Source organism: Glycine max, chromosome 6, assembly GCF_000004515.6.
Source record: "Glycine max cultivar Williams 82 chromosome 6, Glycine_max_v4.0, whole genome shotgun sequence".
In the NCBI taxonomy this organism is placed as follows: domain Eukaryota; kingdom Viridiplantae; phylum Streptophyta; class Magnoliopsida; order Fabales; family Fabaceae; genus Glycine; species Glycine max.
In genome coordinates, this window is record NC_038242.2 from 30503144 (window position 1) to 30513178 (window position 10035).

A 10035-nucleotide genomic window follows, 5' to 3' on the forward strand; every position below is an offset into this window, starting at 1 on the left:
AAATGATTTCAGATTTGACCTATACCTGAAATTTCTTTTGACAAACAGAGAATTTAAAGAGGCCATTTATCTTGAAGTTGTTAAACTTTCTACAAGAAACCCTGCACTGATACAACTTGTTGGATCAAGTGGCCTCAGAATAATTAAGAAGGGGGGTTGAATTAATTATGAACGTGTCTTGACTAATTAAAAATCTATCCTTCTTAATGTTACTAGATTCAATTAGGCTTTTACTACTAAGTCAAGAAAGTAAAGAACATAAATAGAAACTTAACCAAAAGTAAAAGCGATAATTAAAAGTACACAGCGGAAAATAAAGAGTGTAGGGGAGAAGAACACAAACACAAGATTTATACTGGTTCGGCCACAAACCGTGCCTACATCCAGTCCCCAAGCAACTTGCGGTTCTTGAGATTTCTTTCGACCTTGTAAAATCCTTTACAAGCCAAAGATCCACAAGGGATGTACCCTCCCTTGTTCTCTTTGAAAAACCAAGTGGATGTACCCTCCACTTGAACTGATCCACAAGAGATGTACCCTCTCTTGTTCTCAGTATAAAAATCCCCAAGTAGATGTACCCTCTACTTGTACCATAAAGGATGTACCCTCCAATGTGTTGAGACAAAGAATTCTCAGGCAGTTAGTCCTTTGAATCTTTGTAAGGGGAAACAAAAGATATCTCAGGCGGTTAGTCATTTGTAATCTTTTTCTTAAGGGAAAGGGAAGAATCCAAAGAATTCTTAGGCGGTTAGTCCTTTGAATCTTTTGTAAGGGAGAAGAGAGACACAAAAGAATTCAGGCGATTAGTCCTTGGTTCTTTTGGCAAAGGGATAAGTGAATGAAAAAGATGAATAGCACAAGTTTTTGAACAAAAAACTTTTCTTGGAAGAGAAAGTGTTGAAAAAAACTTTTAGAAAAATGAAGAGAAATAATTTAGAAAGATCTGTTGAAAGAGATGAAAGAAGATATTGAAAGATAGATTGAAAGATAGATGATAGATGAGAGATCATTCATTGAAACTCATGCCATGGTCACATATTTATAATCTCTTGATGACTCAAGTCAAAGCTTGTGACTCTAGGCAATTTCTTTAAAACTAGTCACTTAAAAAGTTGTGACTTTTGAAAAAATCTTCAGAAACAAGTCACTTGAAGAATTGTTGATGCAATCCTCCCTAGGAAGGGACCAATCACTAGAACCATGAGCAAGAGGCTCCAAGAAGATTGGGCTAGAGCTGTTGAAGAAGGCCCTAGGGTTCTCATGAACCTTAGGGTAGATTTCTGAGCCCATGGGCCAAGGTTGAGTCCAATTATCTTTGTACATATTAGACTAGGATGTCATTATATTTGGTCCTTGTATATAGGGATCCATATTGTAGGTAGGGTACCCTAGAAATATAGGATTTTTCAGCCCTTGTATTTTTGGGCACCTAGACTAGTTTTTGTATTAGGGGTAGTTTTGTAATTTCAAATGCACTAAGTGGATATTTGATGTGTGTGGTTGGAAATAAATTTAATTGAATTGGTAGAAGCCCAATCCAATTAAATTTTAGAGGGGGAGGTGAGCATTTGCTTACTACACCCCATTGCCACATCATATAGTCACACTTTGTGCATGTCCTTCATGCTTTTCATGCCTCATGACACCTAAGCACACTTAGTGGAGAATCTTGGAATTGATCTTGGATTAGTGGACTGAACCATAACTAAAATTCACTAATCATAATTAGTGAAATTTTGGCTCCAAAGTTTGGCTCCACAAATTCAATTTCAAATTCAAGTGAAATTTGAATTTCCCTCCAATTTTGTGTGACACTTAGGCTATAAATAGAGGTCATGTGTGTGTATTTTCTTCAACTTTGATCATTTGAATATTAACTTCAGATTTCAGAGCTCCTTTTGAGCACAAAATTTCGTGCTCTTCTCTCCCTCTCCCTTCATTCATCTCCTTCTTCCTCCAAGCTCTTATCCATGGCCTCCTATGGTGGTGAGCTTCTTCTAGACTCATCTTCTCCTTGAAGTGGCGTCTCCTCTCTCTCTTCCTTCTCCATTCCGCTGCCATTATCTTCCAAGAAGCAAAGGAATCAATTGATGAAGAAGATCCTAGGCCTACAAGCTCCAATGGAGCTTGCATCAATTGTGACTTTTGGAAATGTATTTTTCGAAATCAGTCACTGGTAATCTATTACCATTAAGGTGTAATCAATTACACATCAATAGATGTGACTCTTCATTTTGAATTTTGAAAATTAAAACGTTTAAAGGCTTTGGTAATCGATTACAAGTGTTGTGTAATCGATTACACAAGTTTAAAATACTTAAAACTGTTTAAACATAAGTTGTAACTCTTGAAATTTGAAATCTTAATGTTTTAAAACACTGGTAATCGATCACTACCTTCTGGTAATCGATTACCAAAGAGTAAAACTCTTTGGTAATTATCATACCCTAATTTCGTCCGGGGACCATCTATTTGATAGCATGCGACCCTTGCTTGACCGCTTCAAGGTACTTAACACCCATCGTTAGGCAATCCGTGGAGGTTCGCGACATGCCGGAAATCGAAGGGAAGCATTGTTGCGCAATCCGTAAAGTTTCGCAACATTTCAGAAGTCAAAGAAGGGGTTGTTGCGTAGTCCGTAAAGTTTCGTAACATTACGGAAGGAAAACAAGTATCGTTACGTAATTCGCAAAGTTCCGTAACGTTATGAAAAAAGATTCAGCAAAAAAGCAAAGGGGGTGTATTTAGTAAACACGGGTGTGCAAATAGTAATCAGACCCACTTGGGCCTTCCAGGATGTTCCAACAGAAGGCGGTGCCTTCTGGTGGAAGCAACCCAGCTCGCCTGGGCGAGCTGGGCGGCAACCACCTCCCTCTTTTCCCCTAGAAATAGGGGAAGGAGGGCAGAACAAATTCGTTCAACCCTCCTGGTATATGAGATTCACTTAAAATTAGTGAGAAAAATTGTTTCCATGAAGAAAATCCAAGCCGAGACGCTTCCGTAATGCTTCCGAGTCGTTTCCGTGGGCGATTTCGCAAAGGTTTTCCACCGTTCTTCATCGTTCTTCGTTCGTTCTTTGTCGTTCTTCGGTCTTTAAGCGGTAAGTTCCCGAAATCAAACCTTTCAATTCATTCTATGTGCCCTTAGTGGTCCCCACTTGTTTGATGAGCTTTTATTTTTATTTCGTTTGCTTTCCGTACCCCCTTTTGACGTGCTTTAATAACTTATTTAAGTCATTTTCTCGCCTAATCAAAAATAAAATAAATTTCCACCGATCATTAGAGTTGTAATATCTTTTAATCTCTGTTAGAATAAAATTGGACCGATCTTTCACGCCGTAACCACGTTTAAAACCAAAAAGAGGCAAAATAATAATAAAATAATCAAAAATATCTTTTGAATAAAATAATTTAAAAAAATCAATCGGACGTTCTTCTTTTGAGATTTTTCTTAATTGAGATGACCAATAACCAAAGTGAAACTAAGGCTAAAATTAACTCACAAATCAAGCTTTGTCATCAAAAACCACCTAAAAACCATTTTAAGGTCCAACGCCTTGAATGGTCCTCTTCACTTTTATTTGGTTAAAAATGGACTTTTGAAAGCCTAAAGCCAACGCATAACTTTGTCACTACTTTCAAGAAACCAAGAGATCATTAATGGTCCAATGCCTTAATGTTTTCTCCCTTTTCAAAAAGAATCAAAAGATCGTTTAAATGGTCTAAACGCCTTAAAACGACCTTTTGTTTGGTCAAAATATATCTTGAAAAAAAGAGGATAAAAACAACTTAACCAACGTTCAGTTCTCAAAGAACTACGTAGGTCTAATTTCCTTATCACAATTGAGGAATACGTAGGAGCAAGGGAAACACCCTTGTCGACCACAAAAGGATAAAAAATACAAAAGGCACAAAAAGACATAAAGATGTAAAAGGGAACAAAAACAATTTGAAGTCATATTTGCACACTTGATTAAAGGCTGCCATCCCTTGTGACGGACGCGTGGGGTGCTAATACCTTCCCCGTGAGTAAATATAACTCCCGAACCTTTCATCTAAAGTTCGTAGATCACACCTTTCCGGTTTTTCCGATGTTTTCCTCGGATAAACGTTGGTGGCAACTTCGCGCATTTTCCTTTCATGGAAGACGCACCCGTGAGTCCAGCGTCGCCCTCCCGCCGAAAGGTAGGTTGCGACAGTTGGTGACTCCACTGGAACTTTTTTTAGAGAGTTAGGCCAATCAATCAGTGTGCTTTCCTTATCATGACTTCCCTTTTGTTCTTTTTCTTTGTTTTTTTCTTATGTTCTTGTATATATAAACTCTTTGATGCTTTTAGTGTGCTTTTAAAAAATGTATGCATGAGATAAATATTTATTCATTTGATGCACACAAACACCAACACTATTTGCACACACGGGGAGTTGAAAAGGGGCCTTATACTCGGGTCGATGGGAACATAAGGAGTGGAGGTGAATCTGTGGTCATGCTAGGTCTCCGACTTGCTTGATAACAGTGAACCCCCATCTAGAGTTTTTCTCTTTGATAACGTATTGTTGCTAGTTGTCCCTACTACCGCAATATGTTTTTCAAACGGGATGATACCTCTAGAGACCATTGATGTGCCATCATTTTATTCTATTTTCTAAACCCTTTTTGCACCATTTTAATTATTGATTGGTCTTAATTTTCAATTAATCAGGCAGTTTTATTATTTGGGCTCATTTAGCTAATTTGATGTTTTTAATCTAATTTCAGGAATTAATGAAACATTGGGCTTAATCCGGATTTTGGTTATGGACTTGAAGAGGGCAAATTAAGCAGCGCTTACCTTAGTTAATTAGGAAATTTAGCAATTTTATTTTATGTTGTTCAGTGTTTATTTCGTTTTGGGCCAGAGTATTGTAATAGGGCCCAGTGACTTTGAGTGACTCTTTTCAAATAGCAGCCTTGGGATTCGTGCAAGGCATTCTATTATGCTATTCATTATTCAGAGCTTTTGTTTTAGGGTTTTCATTTTTCTGCTTAATGCTACTGTTCACGTAATGCAATTTTACGTTTTCTGTTTCTAATTACAATTTCGTTCTTGCTTCTTCTTCTACTCTCATTTACGTTTCTGTTTCATCTACATTTCTGTTCATTTACGTTCTTGTTCATTTACGTTTCTGTTCATTTACGTTTCTACTTCATGTTTCATTTGCGTTTTCTGTTTGAATCCATGGAAGGCTAGATTTTCTGGTGTTGTTTCCTTTTGAGGACGAAGCCCAACTCTCTTTGAGGTTTCGCTTGTAATGTGGTTTCCTGGAAGTTTTCCCTTCACCAGTTATCCCAAATTCGTGAATATTAATCAGTGCACGCTTCGTGTTCGATTAATTGCCTCTGAGCCTAACTTGCGTTCATGCTTAATGGACGAAGGGCTAACTGGTGTATATGGTGCCTAATCACGTATTGAAAACCCTAAGTTGATTTTCGCTTAGTAAATTGAAATAGGGTTGGATTAAGTGGTTGACTGTTAGGGACAAATTCTCCATAACCCAGGATAAGAGAATGGCTTCTGAATCAGAGGAAACAACCCGTTTTTAATATTAGTAGTTTCGTATTCCAGTTTACTTGTTCTGCTCTTTAATCATAAAACAAACAAACCCCCCCCCAATCGTTACTGTTACTGCAAGTATATTATGAACATTTGGTTTGTCACTGCTCGTTGGGAAACGACCTAGGATCACTTCCTAGTTACTGCATTTTCATGTTTTTTTGATTCGGGTACGGCCTCGATCAAATTTGGCGCCGTTGCCGGGGAGCAGTGTCCAAAGGTTCATAATAGCTAGCTAGTGTTGTGTGTTTAATTCTTTCGTGTTTTATGTTTAAATTGTTAGTATTGTGTTAGTTTGTGTGTTAGTGTTGTTTAGTGTCCTGGTATTTTGTTTAATGTGTGTTCTGTTTCAGTTTTCCCATTAAGCGTTTCCCCTGTTTCAGTCTTGGGTGTTTTGCTGTGAAGATTGTGCTTGCGGCAAAAAAGAGTAGTAGTAGAAATCAATTAGAGACGGATTTTAGCGACCACCCATGCTGAATTATTTGTGATTTTTTGTTTTAGTAGTTAAGGTTGTTATTTTTGGCTGAATTTTTTTGTGGTAACTTCTTTTAATCCATATTTTGTGGGAAAAATAGCTAAAGCCTTTAGTTTGGTCAGATTTGAAAGTTCCAAAAAAGTAGCAAATTTTGTGTTTGTCAAAACTACAAACGGCCATAACTTTTGCTCCGGTTATCAGAATCGCAATTATTATATATGCATTTGGGGTAGAAAAAAATTTCCTACGCCATGGCAGCCTGCCGTAGGCCAGCTGAGGTCTCCATCGTAAAAAAAAAAAGCGATTCTGTCAAAAGTTTTTTATTTTTCAAGTTTTATTCACTTATTTTTCTTAACTTACCATTTTTAGCTTTCATAGTTAGACTTTGAATTTTTGTCTGAACTTTTTTGTGCTATCTTCTCATCATTTTATAAGGTTGCTCACAAAATTTCAAGTCATTTGGATATCATTTGAGGGTAGCTGTAGTTCAAACCTACACCTTTATTTACATGATAAGGCAACTAGTTGTGTGCATGCTGAATGTAGTGTATGACTAGAGGCAATCCATCTGACTTACAACCCTTTGATCCTGAGATAGATAGGACATTTCATAGATTAGTTAGGCATCATTTTATACCTTTTGATCATTCTGAGCATTCCATTACTGGTGAATCTGTGCATTCTGTTATTGGTGATTTTGAACATCCTGATCTTGAGCATTATAATTTTGAGCATTCTGATTCTGAGCATTCTGATTTTGCATATTCTGAGAACATGGCACAACCTCCACCCCGTGAGAGGACTCTAAGGGAAATGGCTGCACCTGATTTCACCTACGAAAGCTTGTGCATCCAATACCCTGATGAGGATGTCCCATATGTTCTTAAAACTGGACTGATTCATTTGCTTCCAAAGTTTCATGGCCTTGCAGGTGAAGACCCGCACAAACATTTGAAGGAATTTCATATTGTCTGCTCCACCATGAAACCCCCAGATGTCCAAGAGGATCACATATTTCTGAAAGCTTTTCCTCATTCATTAGAGGGAGTGGCAAAGGACTGGCTGTATTACCTTGCTCCAAGGTCCATCACGAGCTGGGATGACCTTAAGAGAGTATTCCTAGAAAAAATTTTCCCTGCTTCCAGGACCACAACCATCAGGAAAGATATCTAAGGTATTAGACAACTCAGTGGAGAGAGCCTGTATGAGTACTAGGAGCGATTTAAGAAACTATGTGCCAGTTGCCCTCACCATCAAATTTCAGAGCAGCTTCTTCTCCAATATTTTTATGAAGGACTCAGCAATATGGAGAGAAGTATGATAGATGCTGCCAGTGGTGGAGCCCTTGGAGACATGACTCCTGCTGAAGCCAGAAATTTAATTGAGAAGATGGCTTCCAACTCCCAACAGTTTATCGCCAGAAATTATGCCATAGTCATTAGAGGAGTGCATGAGGTAGCTACAAGCCCATCTGCATCATCTGAAACTAAGAAGCTTGAAGGAAAACTGGATGCATTGGTTAACTTGGTAACCCAGCTGGCCTTGAATCAGAAATCTGTACCTATCGCAAGGGTTTGTGGTTTGTCCTCCTCTGCTGACCACCATACAGACCTTTGCCCTTCCATGCAGCAACCTGGAGCAATTGAGCAGCCTGAAGCTTATGCTGCAAATATTTACAATAGACCTCCTCAACCTCAGCAGCAAAATCAACCACAACAGAACAATTATGACCTCTCCAGCAACAGATACAACCCTGGATGGAGGAATCACCCTAATCTTAGATGGTCCAGCCCTCAGCAACAACAACAACAGTCTGCTCCTTCCTTCCAAAATGTTGCTAGCCCAAGCAGACCATACATTCCTCCACCAATCCAACAACAGCAACAACCCCAGAAACAGCCAACAGTTGAGGCCCCTCCACAACCTTCCCTTGAAGAACTTGTGAGGCAAATGACTATGCAGAACATGCAGTTTCAGCAAAAGACCAGAGCCTCCATTCAGAGCTTAACCAATCAGATGGGACAATTGGCTACCCAATTGAATCAACAACAGTCCCAGAATTCTGACAAGCTGCCTTCTCAAGCTGTCCAAAATCCCAAAAATGTCAGTGCCATTTCATTGAGGTATGGAAAGCAGTGTCAAGGACCTCAACCCGTAGCACCTTCCTCATCTGCAAATGAACCTGCCAAACTTCACTCTACTCCAGAAAAAGGTGATGACAAAAATTTACCTAACAATTTTTGTGCAGGTGAATCTTCTTCCACAGGTAATTCTGATTTGCAGAAGCAGCACATTCCCTCTCTTCCATTCCCTCCAAGAGCAGTTTCCAACAAAAAAATGGAAGAGGCAGAGAAAGAGATCTTGGAAACGTTTAGAAAAGTAGAGGTAAACATACCTCTGTTGGATGCAATAAAGCAAATTCCAAGATATGCCAAATTCTTGAAGGAGCTGTGCACTAATAAGCGGAAGCTTAAAGGAAGTGAACGGATTAGCATGGGCAGAAATGTCTCCGCATTGATTGGTAAATCTGTTCCTCAAATTCCTGAAAAATGCAAAGATCCAGGTACATTCAGCATACCTTGTATTATAGGGAATAGTAAGTTTGACAATGCCATGCTAGACTTAGGAGCTTCTGTTAGTGTTATGCCTCTGTCCATTTTTAATTCTCTATCTCTAGGTCCCTTATAGTCAACTGATGTGGTAATTCATTTAGCTAATAGAAGTGTTGCCTACCCTGTTGGTTTCATAGAAGATGTCTTAGTTAGAGTTGGTGAACTGATTTTCCCTGTTGATTTTTATATTTTGAATATGGAAGATGGATTTTCTCAAGGATCAGTTCCCATCATTCTAGGCAGACCCTTTATGAAAACTGCTAGAACTAAGATAGATGTTTATGCAGGCACACTATCCATGGAGTTTGGTGATATAACTGTTCATTTTAATATTCTGGATGCTATGAAATACCCATCTGAAGATCTTTCTGTATTTCGTGCTGAAATAATTGACCATGTTGTTGATGAATACATGACTGATCTTTATTCTAATCTGCATGCCTCTCACTCTTCATGCATTGAGTCTGAAATTGTACTTGATCATATGTCTGAATTTGATGCTGAGAGTGAATATGAGAGTGATATTGATTGCATGTCTGGTGGTGGTGTTTTACCTCTCGAGATTGATTTTATAGAGTCAGATAGGACTAACCATGTTTCAGGAAGTACACATACCTCTGACTTTCTTTATGAGGTAATGGCTGAGAAACCATCTCCTTCTACCACTGTCCAGCCGACCACACCAGAATTGAAGCCTCTGCCATCAAATTTAAAATACGCTTACTTGGATGATAGCAAGAGTTTTCCAGTGATTATATCTGCCTCCCTTGCTGATGAGCAAGAGGAGAAGTTGTTGTTAGTTCTCAAGAAGCATAAGAAGGCTATAGGCTGGACCCTGGCGGACATTCCTGGTATTAGCCCATCCACATGTATGCATCGAATAAATTTAGAGGATGGAGCTAAACCAGTAAGACAGCCACAGAGAAGACTCAACCCGGTGATTCTTGATGTAGTGAAGAAGGAGATAACCAAGCTTTTGCAAGTTGGAATCATTTATCCTATCTCCGATAGCCAATGGGTGAGTCCCGTCCAGGTAGTCCCGAAGAAGACCGGCCTCACAGTGATAAAAAATGAGAAGGAAGAGTTGATTCCTACTCGGGTGCAGAACAGTTGGAGAGTCTGCATTGACTACAGGAGGCTGAACCAGGTTACCAAAAAGGACCATTTTCCCCTGCCATTCATTGATCAGATGCTTGAACGCCTGGCAGGTAAATCTCACTACTGTTTCCTTGATGGTTTTTCTGGTTATATGCAAATTACTATTGCTCCTGAGGATCAGGAAAAGACCACATTCACCTGCCCCTTCAGCACTTTTGCCTATAGGAGGATGCCTTTCGGCCTGTGCAATGCCCCTGGTA

The 10035-nt window shown here is 39.0% G+C and overlaps 1 non-coding gene across 1 annotated transcript; it reads right to left on the bottom strand.

Moving 5' to 3' along the window:
- Window positions 1-7217: 7217 nt before the first annotated feature.
- Window positions 7218-7324, bottom strand: LOC113001977 (small nucleolar RNA R71). Its single transcript, XR_003267508.1, has one exon. It is a non-coding gene; the product is annotated as a small nucleolar RNA R71 (small nucleolar RNA).
- Window positions 7325-10035: the final 2711 nt, after the last annotated feature.